Genomic DNA, 13657 nt, shown 5'->3' with positions numbered 1-13657 from the left:
AAAAGAGCGTGCAATGCTTGATCTTGGGGGCGTGAGTTTGAGCTCCAGGTTGGGTGTGGAGCCTACTAAAAAAAAATAATAAAATTTAAAAAATAAAATTAAAACATAATAAGTTTATTGGGGCGCCTGGCTGGCTCAGTCAGAAGAGCGTGAGAATCTTGATTTCCGGGTCATGCGTTTGAGCCGCGTGTTGGGTGTAGAGATTGCTTACACTTAAAGAAAAAAATCAAGTTTAAAAAAAACAAAAATTGTTTTGGTACAACTGAATTAAAAAAAATTTTTTTAATGTTGTATTTATTTTTGAGAGAGAGAGAGAGAGAGACAGAGCATGAGTGGGGGAGGGGCAGAGAAAGAGGGAGACACACAGAATCTGAAACAGGCTCCAGGCTCTGAGCTGTCAGCACAGAGCCCGATGCGGGGCTCGAACTTGGAAACAACGAGATCGTGATATGAGCCAAAGTCAGACGCTCAACCAACTGAGCCACCCAGGTGCCCCGGTACAACTGAACTTTTAAATAGTTTTGGGAGGTAGATAAAAATCATTCTGATTTCAGGTTCAAGATAGCAGATTGAGGACACACAGCACTGACCAAAACAGATAAAAATGCCTGCCTGGTGGAGCTTACAATCTAGAAATTCCATAGATTTTATATTATCCTTGGGATACTAGAACTTAGGGATAGGACAAAATAAGATAATGCAAGGAAGGGGGCACCTGGGTGGCTCAGTGGGTTAAGTATCTAACTCTTGATTTCAACTCGGGTCATGATCTTGTGGTTTGTGGGATCGCGCCTCACGTCTGGCTCTGCGCGGACAGTGTGGCACCTGCCTGGGATTCTTTCTCTCCCTCTCTCCATCTCTGCTCCTCCCCCACTCACGCTCTCTCCCTCTCTCTCTCAAAATAAATACATAAACGCTAAAAAAAAAAAAAAAAAAAAAGGCAATGCAAGGAAGAAAGGCAATTATCAACTCCAGGGAAAAAAGGCAAGAAAAACAATAGAGGCAATGTAATTATAGCATACTTTTGATTCCATAATAAATGATATTAATACAGTCATAACAATATAAATGCTATTTTTGATTTTTTAAAACAACTTGTAGACGATGCATAGAAACTTAGTGATGATTAAAGACAGATACCAGGGGCGCGTGGGTGGCGCAGTCGGTTAAGCGTCCGACTTCAGCCAGGTCACGATCTCGCGGTCCGCGAGTTCGAGCCCCGCGTCGGGCTCTGGGCTGATGGCTCAGAGCCTGGAGCCTGCTTCTGATTCTGTGTCTCCCTCTCTCTCTGCCCCTCCCCCGTTCATGCTCTGTCTCTCTCAGTCCCAAAAATAAATAAACGTTGAAAAAAAAAAATAAAGACAGATACCAGTGTTAATCATCTTGACAATATAAAAAAATACATGTAGAGTCCATGGAAGACTGGAGTTGTGGGGGACAACGAAATAAAAACCAGAGGAGTTAATAGTCAAATTCTCCGAGTTGTTGAGCTACTGAATAAAGTTGAGAAAACAAGAAATAGAAGTATAGGTACAAGGTTTCAATGTTCAAATGTAACCACTAGAAGACAGAATTAGATGATGATGATAAATAAATAGATGAGAGATGGATAGGTAGATAGATAGATAGATAGATAGATAGATAGAATGAACAGAGAAGAAGAGACAAAGGAGGGAGTTTCTGTGAACCAAATTCTTTTTTATCACACCATGAAGTCAATAGACTACCTAAAGTTGGCAAATCAAGGAACAGATCCATAAACATTTGATTTAGATTTTTAGAGGCTAACCACCTAAAGAAACAAAAACATAAATGATTAAAAGAGTTTGCCTTGGGGGCGCCTGGGTGGCGCAGTCGGTTAAGCGTCCGACTTCAGCCAGGTCACGATCTCGCGGTCCGTGAGTTCGAGCCCCGCGTCAGGCTCTGGGCTGGTGGCTCAGAGCCTGGAGCCTGTTTCCGATTCTGTGTCTCCCTCTCTCTCTGCCCCTCCCCCGTTCATGCTCTGTCTCTCTCTGTCCCAAAAATAAATAAAAACGTTGAGAAAAAAAAAATTAAAAAAAAAAAAAAGAGTTTGCCTTGGGGAGGTAAGTCAGAGGGAGGGAGGACTGGACCAAGAGACTTGTTTTTTATCACACACATGTATGTAACATATCTTTTTTTTTTTAAGAACACAATGTAATATATTCTTTTCATATTGTTTTTTAAATTTCAAAACTACCCTCGTCATTAAAAAGGTGAAGAAACTGAGGTTCTGAAGAGGAGGTGATTTTCCTTAGGTGATAACACTAGGAAGGACCAGGAATGGAGGCCATATTTCATGACACCCGGTCCTCTGAGCTCTATGGGGCTGTTCCAAGCAAGAGTTCTTTCTCACCCTGCCTCTATGATTCACCATCCATGCAGGCCACTATGCCTTTGCACCTGCTCTTTTCTCTGCCTGGGGTGTGCCTCCCAGCTTCCTGCCTTGGCATGTGCCTGTTCATATTCCATAACCCAGCATCATGTCAATTCCTTCGAGACTATGACTCTCTCTTTTCCTGTACTGTCCCTGACTCTACTATAATGTTTATTTCTGATCCCACTGGATCATAAATATTTGGTTACCCATATGTCTGCCCATCTTACCGTCTCATTTGCTAGACCGTGGATCCCTCAAGGCAGACGTTTGTGTCTGATTCAACGCTGCACCCCGAGCTCCCACCCCAGTGCCTGCCACAGGGCATTCAAAAGTGTGTGGGGAATTTGTGAACGGGTGGAGCACACGAGTCTCTGCCTCGAAGATTCTGGGCTGGTGGCCCAAGGCCCAAAGCCTGGCCACAGGCCTGACAGCTGTGCAGGAGTCTCCTCCTTCAGGTTCAAACTCATCCCTAAATGACTCCCCCCACCCCCAACCATCATATGCTGTCACCCTCCTGTTTTCTTGTGCTTCTCTGACATGGCAAGGTTTATCTGCAAATCTCAGCACTCCCCAAAGGCATGCTTGAAGAGCCAAGTGGAGCCCTCCATCTGGATTGAATTAAATCACTGACAGAGTTATGTTCCCAAGTCAGCAGGGGCTGGAGGAAGGCTTTGGGGAAGGGACCAGACCTTGACTCCTTAGAGGAACTACCTCAGAAGAAAAATAACATGCTGGTAAGAGCTGCCCAAAGGGGTGGGAACAGGGAGATGCACGGACTGAGCTTCTCTCACTAGACGTGTATCTTCAGGCAGGACCTCGGTGCCTCTGGGCTGCTCATGTATCACCTATATCCTACAAGAGGTGATGCATGCTTTGTGGTTGGGGCATGTGGTGTGGTGTGGGGAGATTCATTGAGGAAAAGGCATGAGGAGGTGTCTGGAACCGTGCTGGGTCAGCGGTGCTCAGTCTACGTATGAGCTTTCTCCTCCCTCTCCAGTTCTTTTTCTATTTTTCTCTTTTTTCCTGTTTTTATTTTTATCACCGTTATCCATGGACATAGTCAAGGAAGCCAATTGTTCTTTTGCGACAAGAAAAACAGCTTTCCCACCCTGCCCTCACTATTTATTTTTCTCCCAAAGCAATGACTTCCAACTCTTTTTAGCAGTTCTTTCCCGTTCTTCTTAACAATATGGTATTCACTTCCATATTTCAAAATAACTTGCTCGCATTGATACTTTCTAAATGCACCTGCTGAAGGACATCTTGGTTGCTTCTAGTTTGGGGCAATTATGAATAAAGTTGCTGTAAACATTCACGTGTAGGTTTTTGTGTGGACACAGGCGTTCAACCTATTTGGGTGAATACAAGGAGCATGATTTCTGGATTGTGTGGTCGGCTGTGGTTGGCTTTGTTAAGAAACTTCCAGACTGCGTTCCAAAGTGGCTGTGTCGCTTCTCATTCGCACCAGCAATGAACGAGCGTTCCTGTTGCTCCCCAGGCTCGCCAGCACTTGGTGTTGTCAGTGTTTTGGATTTTAGCCATTCTAGTAAGCGAGTAGTGGCGTCTCGTTATTTTCATTTATAATTCCTAATGGCACGTGATGTGGAGTATCCTCTCTTATGCTTACTCGACCTCTGTATATCTTCTTTGAGAAGGAATCTGTTCAGATATTTTGCCTATTTTTTAATTGGGTTGTTTGTTTTCTTACTGTTCAGTTTTAAGACTTCTTTGTAGACTTCTTGGCATATATATATATATATATATATATATATATATATTTTAATTTTTTAATGTTTACTTATTTTTGAGAGAGAGAGAGACAGACAGACAGAGTGTGAGTGGGGGAGGGGCAGAGAGAGAGGGAGACACAGAATCGGAAGCAGGCTCCAGGGTCCGAGCTGTCAGCACAGAGCCCCATGGGGGGCTCGAACTCACGAACTGCAAGATCATGACCTAAGTCGAAGTTGGTCACTCAACCGACTGAGCCACCCAGGCACCCCAAAACTCCTTTGTGTATTTTAGATACAAGGCTTTAGCACATGTGTGTTTTGGAAATATTTTCTCTCATCTTGGGCATGTCTTTTCATTCTCCTTGTGTACCGAACTTTTGTTCTGACTCCAGCTTTAATTTCTAAGGGCTCATTTTTGTTCTCTGGATATTTTTCTTATGGTTCCTCTTTTTGTTTCATGTATGCCATACTCCTTCCCATCTCTCTGAAGATATTCAGGGCCATTTTTCCCGATGCTCTCCTGTCCCTACACAGCCTCTGTATCTTCCAGGTTGCGTTTGCTTCTTTGGAGAGGCTTTCCTCAAAAGATAAGAGATTCTTGGCTGTCTTCTTGTCTGAGGAGGCCCCCCACATCTTCACTGGATGCTGTGCGCTTGTATACGTGTGTGCACGTGTGTGCGGGCATGTGTGTGCGGGTGTCTTTGGGGAGTGCTGCTTGGTGACTATGAACTTCTCTCTAGGCAATCGGGCCAGACATTTTGTCAGGGAGTGCCTACACCATCTGGGTCTGGGTCTGATAAGCCTCGCTGCTGATGCTTTGAGATCTGAGTTGGGGAAGAAGGCTGGAGGTTTCAACATCTATTAAGTAAACTTACCTTTAATCCCATTGTGATACTCCATACCCATCCATGCTGCTGTCCTCTTGTCTGGATGTTCTCGTTTTATTGTCTCCAGAAAATGAAGCCTCAGGCTTCTGCTGAGGTGGAGAACAGACCATCCCCAACCTGTGTGGTGAGGGAGGGAATGTATCTTGGGGTTAAACTTCTTAGAGATTGTGTGTGTGTGTGTGTGTGTGTGTGTGTGTGTGTAATAGAGTTCGTTCCAAAGGGAAAATTTCATTTCAATGTTTCCTTTAAAATTTTTTTTCTTTTTTATTCATTTTAGAGAGACAGCACGTGAGTGGGGGAGAGGGGCAGAGGAAGAGAGAGAGAGAGAGAGAGAGGAGAGAGAGAGAGAGAGAGAGAGAGAGAGAGAATCTTAAGCAGGATCCATGCTCAGCGTGGAGACCGTCACAGGGATCGATCCCAGGACCCTGGGATCACGACCTGAGCCAAAATCAAGAGCTGGATGTTCAACCGACTGAGCCACCCAAGTGCCCCTTCCCCCAGTGTTTTCTATTCTACAAGAATAGCATCTAACATCTTTTTATAGTGTTTGTGGACTTAAATTTTATAAAATTTTTAAAAAAATGTTTATTTAATTTTGACAGAAAGAGAGACAGAACATAAGTGGGGAAGGGGCAGAGAGAGAGGAAGACACAGACTTGGAAGCAGGCTCCAGGCTCTGAGCTGTCAGCATAGAGCCTGATGTGGGACTTGAACTCACAGACCACGAGACCATGTCCTGAGCGGAAGTCGGACGCTCAACCGACTGAGCCACCCAGGCGCCCCATGTGGACTTAAATTTTAAAATCAGAAGTGATGATAAAGGAGTATATGTACTTGACATTAATTTTTAATAATTCCTTTAAATTTTTTTTAACATTTATTTATTTTTGAGAGACAGAGTGGGGACAGAGCACAAGTAGAGGAGGGGCAGAGAGAGAGAGAGGGAGACATACAATCCAAAGCCAGCACAGAGCCCCATGTGGGGCTCGAACTCTTGAACCGCGAGATCATGAGCTGATTCGAAGTCTGATGTTAACTGACTGAGCCACCCAGGTGCCCCTAATAACTCCCTTTTAATAACAATATGATGGAATTATTTCTGTCATTCCAAGATAAGACTTTACTAAAAATGTATCCTTTTCTGTCATTTGTTCATCCAAAAATCCAGTTTGTGTTACCCTTGATCTGTACTTACAATGAATGAACTTGAACAAAACGCTCCTATCAGAAAACATTTCTATAGTTTTTCGTTGAGTCGATTCTTGGAGTATTCCGGGTTCTAGCTAACATTATCTAGCATTTATTGTTTCCGTGGATTTTAAAAAAAGAAACTTTCTGTTTAGCAGTCGTTTCGCCTTGGTCTCCTTTTGGCTATAACCGTTCTCAGACTTTCCTTGGTTTTGATTATCTTGACAATTTTGAGGCGTACTGGTCAGGCATTTTGTAGACTGTCCTTCAACTGGGATTCTTCTGCTGTCTCTCTAGTGACTAGAAAGGAATTATGTGTTCTTGAGAGAAAGACCACAGAAACACAGCGCCATTTTCATCATGTTTTATCCAGATCACATAGTATCAACACGGCTTATCACTGATGGTCTTAACTTTGCTCACCTGGCTGAGGTGCTCTTGGTCAGGTTTCTCCACCCTAAAGTGGCTCTTTCCACCTTCTCCCATCCCCCATGCTGTGATCTTCGGAAGGAAGTCACCGTGCGCAACCCGTATTTAAGAACTGGGGAGTTATTGTCCACCTCCGCGAGGGCAGATTTCGACATCAACTGTTTGGAACTCTTCGGTACAGGAGATTTGACTATTCTCTGTTTATTTAGCCATTTATAGCAGTATGGACCCATGGGCTTTTATTTTATACCTTGAGTTGTAATCCAGTACTGCTTTATTTAGTTGGTCAAATCGTTCCAGCTTTGGCTATTAGGAGCTCTTTCACCTGGTTCCTGTGCCCCCATCACTGCGTGTGTGTGTGTGTGTGTGTGTGTGTGTGTGTGTGAGAGAGAGAGAGAGAGAGAGAGAGAGAGAGAGAACACTTACTTTTTAGCACTACAAGATGCTCCTGGCTCATCTGTGTTATTTCCTGCCCCAGTTGTAGAATCAGCCATTTCTCTGAAAAGTCCTTGTTCCTTTTACTGGACAGAGTTAGAGACCAGGATCTGGGCACTGGGTGTGTGCATGGATGTTGGGATGTTGTTGCTCCCAGGTCTGCTCCGCTGATAGAGTAACAAAACCCATCCGTGTGTATACGATGCCATGTGTAGATACATACCTATAAAATATTTCTCTAGGTAGCCATCTGTATGATATCTACAGAAGCTAAATATCCATTCACACTGCTGTTTCCCACTCAGATCCATTAAGAAATGGATCATTCTAAATACTTTTTAAACACGTATTTATTTTTGAGAGACAGAGAGAGCATGAGCGTGGGTGGGGCAGAGAGAGAGAGGGAGGCACAGAATCCGAAACAGGCTCCGGGCTCTGAGCTGTCAGCATAGAGCCCAACGCGGGGCTTGAACCCATGAACTGTGAGATCATGACCTGAGCTGAAGTTGGACCCTTAACCGACTGATCCACCCAGGCGCCCGAAGAAATGGATCATTCTAGACTCTTCTCCCTGCTTATTTGTAACCTCCTCCTCCGGCAGCGAGAAGCCAGTCTCCATCCATCTACCTCAGCACTCAAGTCCGTGTAAGGAACTGTGAGAATGTTTGCCTGTGCTCCAGTGGGGAGGGCTTCGGGCACGACTAGAGCACAGTGATTACGTATGGCTCCTTTTGTCTTTACGTTCTGTCATTTCCAGAATTACTTAGGTCAGCACCTTTGGCCCAACCCCTTCAGTCAGGTTCGTTCATGCATGTGTAATTCAGTGAGATCGTTTCGTCACATTGTGCATTCCGTCCCGGGATCTGATGACCTCCTAGATGATTTTTTTAAAAATCTGCATATGTTAACGTTCATTCCTCGTGTGAATGAGTTTCATGGGTTTTGACACATCCACCACTACAGGATCATACCGACTAGTTTCGCAGCCCTAGGAGCCCCCCTCCCCTAACCTCCCCCCGCCCACTTTACCTATTGAGCCCTCCCCAACTCTCTGCAATCACTGGCCTTTTTACTTCTTCTAGAGCTGTGTTTTTTTTTTTCCAAGATGCCATCTATTTGGAATCACACAGTATGAGGCCTTTTCAGACTGGCTTCTTGCCCTTGGCAGTGTGCGTTTAAGTTTCCACATGTCCTTTCCGAGCTTCATAGCTCCTTTCTTTTCATCACTGAATAATATTCAATCATGTGGATACACCATTTTGTTTGCTTGGTTATCCATTCACCTATGGGAGGGCATCTCGGTGGCTTCCGGTCCAGGACGATTACGAGCAAAGCTGCCGTAGACGTTTGCACGCAGAGTTTTGTGTGGGCGTCCGATTTTCAAATCGGCTGGGTCATTCAACAGACCCGTGACCAATCATTCTTCCTTTTGGCTCCACCTTCACACCCACTTCCAGAGGAAAGGGAAGCTGCCTGTTCTCAAGCTTCTGGGGGTTCCGCGGTATAAACCCACTTGCTTTGGGGCTCTCTACCTGCCCACGTTATCACTCAGCTTTTCGCTGGTGTCCTAAGCCTGTGACACTCTTCCATCAGCTTTCCAGCCCGCACTATGATGTTGCTTCATCCCCTCTACTTCCCTCATCATTTTCGTGGGTTTCTACCTTCTCGCGATCCAATCGCTGTCATTTTAGTGCGAGGGAGCGAAAGCTAGTGTCAGTGTCCAGCCCACCACCTACAACCGGCAGCGTTCCCCTCCTCTCTCCAAGCCTCCGATTGGATCTCCCTGGGCATGGAGTGGGTGGAACCCATATTTGTCAAGTCATGGCTGCTACCAACTCAGTTACCGGAGAAGACCCCTCTGCTCCAAATCTGTCTCCCAGGGCCTGTCCCCCTGAGAGCCTCAGTCCCAGCCGCCACCCTGGCTGATCTCTGCCTTGGGGCTTTGAAGGCCCACACGTGTGGAGAAGGGCGGTGGCTGGCTTAGCATTCTGAGCCGGAGGCCTCAGAGCAAGGTCACGCCTGGAGAAACGACACCAGTGTGGGACAGCAGGGAAGGGACAAAGAAAGCAAGAGCCCCCTGGACACTAAACATCTTGTGCTGTTTGGCACATCCTCCCTCCTCTCCACAACAAGCAGTGTCTTGCAGTAAGCCTTCTGGGGATGTGATCAAAGTGGTGAGGTTCAGGGTTATGGTCAACAAATTGAATGGTCATTGAATGGAATCACCTCCCTCTGCCCATCCTCTAGTAACCTTGTCCTTATCTCTTTTCACTCTACCTGGAGTACCTTCTCCCTGGAGAGTCCTTTTACTCCGTGTCCTCATTCACAGCCCGCACTGTTTCCTGAGGACACCCCCGAGTTGTATCTCCAGCCACAGTCCCCTTCCTACAGTCTAGCCGAGCGGCGATGGCTTGCCCTGGGTGTGCCACAGATATCGTAGGTGCGTGTGCTCTGCGCCATACTGTCTGAGTATGTATCTGAGTATGTATCTGAGCCATACAGATCTGAGCCCATCATCTGTTTGCGTTTCTGAAGGATCCCTCCAAGTTTCTGGTTCACTTGTATATTGTCCTTTTGTTTCTGAGAACTGGTTGGTATTTCTTTGTTAGCTTTGAAATGTCTTTGCTATGATTTTTTAGGTCTTTGGTGGGGCAAGACAGCTGTGTGACTTGAAATTGAAAGAACACATTCCTTCTTTCCTGGAGACATCTTCATTTTGGAAGGGGCTCGTGTGTTCCTTCAGCCCCTCAGCCGTCATAAGGCGAGTGAAAGTCCGCCTTCTTTGGAAAAGGAGGTTTCCCGGCCTCTTACGACAGCGCAGTTCAGGGTCTCACAAACACGTACGAGTTTTTCCTGGAGCTTGGTTTAACTTCCACTTTCTCTCCTGCACCATTAGCTCATCTCTCAGTGGGGTTAAATACAGTTTCCCGGCTCTTTGGTTTCCCCTTTGGAAAATACACAGGAGGTTCTGTTCCCATGGGAAGATATGGGATGAAAATCTGGTTCCTAGGATGACTCCACAGCTATTTCACCAGTGACCAGGGGCTTATGCAATGTTCTCACTGTCCCCAGGCCTGTGCCAGTAAATCTGCAGTGTCTGTGGGATAGAAACTCCCAGTCCTGTCATGAAAGCCACTCAGTGTGACCCTTATTTGGGGGCTGCAGTTGGTGGAGCACCGAGGTGAGGAGCGGAGGCTCTGAAGCCAGAGTGCCTGTGTTCCCGTCCGACTCTGCCAGTGCACTTGCTGTGAGACTTCGGGCAAGTTACCCAACCTCTCTGTGCCTCTGTTTCCTTCTCTGGAGAATGGTAAGTGATGGTCATCATGGCGTGTGCCTCTTGGGTTTTCATGACGATTAACCTAATTAGTAAGTGACAAGGGCTTAGAATAGTGCTCAGAAAGTGGTCTGCAGCTGTCCCCTACTCTCCTTACCTCCTGTGTGTCCCAAGATAGAGCCTTCTCTCCAGTCAGACCGGACCACTCCCGGTTTCCGTCCCAACCCTGACCTTCTGTGCGTGCCGTAGAGTCTTCAAGGGCTTTAAGATTAAATCCTACTCTTCCTTCTCCTTTCTCTCTTTCTCCTTCTCCTATTATCAGTGATACCTACTGTTCATTGAATATTTGCTACATATTGGCTACTTTTCAGGTGTTATTTTTTTTTTTCAAAACTCACCATAATCCTGAAAGGCTGGTAACACCCGCCTATTTTAAGTAATTAATTTATTGATTTACTGATTTATTTTTTGACGTGCTCACTTACTTTAAGAATACTACATTTACCATGTTAGCAACATGGAATGTAAATTCAGGTTAGATAAGAAAATGTCACAAGTGCAATAAAGCATTTTAGAGCACACCAAAATTTGTGTATAATATCTGACCAAACCACCTTGCTGATAAATCGCTAATCACTTCAGTTATAGGTAATTTGCTAACATTTATGATTCTTACGAAGAAAAATAAAGTTCATACATTTAAAAAGTGTTTTTCAGGGTGCCTGTGGCTCAGTGGGTGAAGCGTCTGACTTCAGCTTAGGTCATGATCTCACAGTTTGTGGGTTCGAGCCCCAAGTTGGGCTGTATGCGGACAGCTCGGAGCCTGGAGCCTGCTTCGGGTTCTGTGTCTCCCTCGCTCTCTGCCCCTCCCCCGTCCACGCTTCCTCCCTCCCTCCCTCTCTCTCTCTATCAAAAATGAATAAACATTAAAAATGAATTTAAAAAGTGTTTTTCATTTACCTTTGCCTTAGTACTTAAAATGCACATTTCTATTTCAAGGTGATATTGAAAATTTTTTCTAATACAACAGCAGCACAAATACAATTCTGCAATTACATAAAAAACTGAACTAGGACCCATACTTAAGTTATTCTCACGTTTACGCATGATTCTGAAATAAATACTACTTCTAAGCAGCTGTTATCAGCTTTTGAGGTTTGTTTTAAACACACACACACACACACACACACACATTTTCGGTTGTGGAGAAGCTTATAATGTTATATTCCATGCACTGCTCTGAAAGGATTCTTTAAGAGCCAACCAGCCCTAAAAACTGAAGTACTCGGTCAGTCTGCAAAACAGGCAGAAAAATGTTAAATTAAACAGGATTCCGACATAACCTCAAAAGCATGCGATGATTTGCAGCAACTGGGAGGACTTGAAGATTGGCGATTGTCCTCTTTGCACTTAAATTCAGCAGGAGAGTTTAAGAAAGTGCATGTGTTACTACTGTCAAGTATATTTAAAAGCGACATGTTTCTTTTGTGCTAATTTGACTCGCCTGAATGACCTACCTCGTTAACTAGTCACTAGTAAGTTGGTCACCAAGCAAATCAAGCCTGCAAGAAAGGAAGCCAATATTTAAATTGTCATGTTATTTATTGTCTGACCCGTTCAAATGATTTACGTTTTTAATTTTTATTTTTTTAAATGTTTTAATGTTTATTGATTTCTGAGACAGAGAGAGACAGAGCATGAGTGGGGGAGGGGCAGAGAGAGAGGGAGACACAGAATCAGAAGCAGGTTCCAGGCTCTGAGCTGTCGGCACGGACCCTGATGCGGGGCTCGAACTCGCAAACTGTGAGATCATGACCTGAGCCGAAGTTGGTTGCTCAACCAACTGAGCCACCCAGGCGCCCCAATGTTTTAATGTTTATTTATTTTTGAGAGAGAGGAGGGAGAGAGAGATCGGGGGAGGGGCAGAGAGAGAGGGAGACACAGATCTGAAGCAGGCTCCAGGCTCTGAGCTGTCAGCACTGACGTGGGGCTCGAACCCACCAACCAGGAGACCATGATCCGAGCTGAAGTCGGACGCCCAGCCGACTGGGACACCCAGGCGCCCCTCAAATGAGTTATTTTCAACATAAACATATAAATGCCACATGAGATGTCTCAAGCAAGCGCCACCAACGAAATCAAGACAGAGTCTCTTCTTCTAAGGCTTAGGCTTTGCCCAGAATTCCTTATACATGGAATAGCCCGTCCCAAGAGTCACTACACCGCAACCAAGCCTTGGACTGCCACATGCATGTGCATCAGATGAACAGACGTTTTAGTATTTCCCCTGCTCTTAAATTTATATAGCCCATAGCAACAACTTTAGCAACCCCGCCATTCCAGTGGGACAAACAGTGCCTTTCTAGCTTTCTCGGAGAAGTTTAGATTTTAGGTCCCTGATCTTCATCATATGAAGAAAGAGAAACATCTGTGCGGGTTGACGAGGTGACTGAAGAATCTTCCTAGAATGACAGGACCTCTCAGAGCTCCAACTGGTTTCTGACTCTTGCCCGCGCACGGCCTCCAAGCCTGCTTCTCCTCCAGCACCTTCCTGTTTTATAGACGAAGAAGCAAGCCTTGCAGAGGACAAGGGAGTGGCTGTGCTGTGTGGCCGAGCTGAGAGGCCCATGTGGCTCTGTCCTCCACGGCACGCTCTCTCCGTCTCATCCGGCATTCCCTGTCCGCCCTCCCCACCTGCGAGGCCGTGCCTGGGGCTCTCCATGTTGTGAATTATGTAGGTCACGACGCTCTTGGGTGCAAACGACAGAAACCCCAACTCCAGCCGGTTTAAACTAGAAAGAAAATGTGCAGGTCACAGAAATGAAATGTCTGGAGGAAAGGCAGACTTCCCTCAAGGATGGATCCCACAGCTCACTGATGCCCGCAGGGACCCACTTTTCTTCGTTCTCCTGCCCCTCCTTCTTCATGGTCCAGCTCTCAAACTAACACTGGCTCTCATGAGGTCTCAGGAGGGCCGTCAGCAGCAGTCCAGGTACTTATGGGGTAGATTTCCCCCGGATCCTGAGAAGAGGGTGTAGGATGAAGTAGTTTATTTGGGAAGTGATTCCAGGAAACTGGAGCAGGAAGATGGCAAAACTAAGATAGGGAAGGGAAAGAACCCATAAAGGGTTTTCTAGAAAAGTAACTTTAGAGGGCTGGAGTGCAGGCCCACTGAGGAATTGGGGGGAACGGTGAAGAACCATGTACAGAGTTATCCCCGAGTGGCCCTGGTACTCCCGGCCTGCCCCGGGAGCAGGCAGAGTAGGCTCCGGCAGCCAAAAAACGAAGCCTCAGACCAAAACCAAACCAGACCGAA

At 45.8% G+C, this 13657-nt stretch overlaps 1 pseudogene; it reads right to left on the bottom strand.

The window, feature by feature from the left end:
- Positions 1–12352: 12352 nt before the first annotated feature.
- LOC109492826 lies at positions 12353–13268 on the bottom strand (annotated as a pseudogene).
- Positions 13269–13657: the final 389 nt, after the last annotated feature.

Source organism: Felis catus, chromosome D2, assembly GCF_018350175.1.
Source record: "Felis catus isolate Fca126 chromosome D2, F.catus_Fca126_mat1.0, whole genome shotgun sequence".
NCBI classification, from domain to species: Eukaryota; Metazoa; Chordata; class Mammalia; order Carnivora; family Felidae; genus Felis; species Felis catus.
Note: the sequence above shows the minus strand (reverse complement) of the source record. Positions and strands in the feature narration are given on the sequence as shown.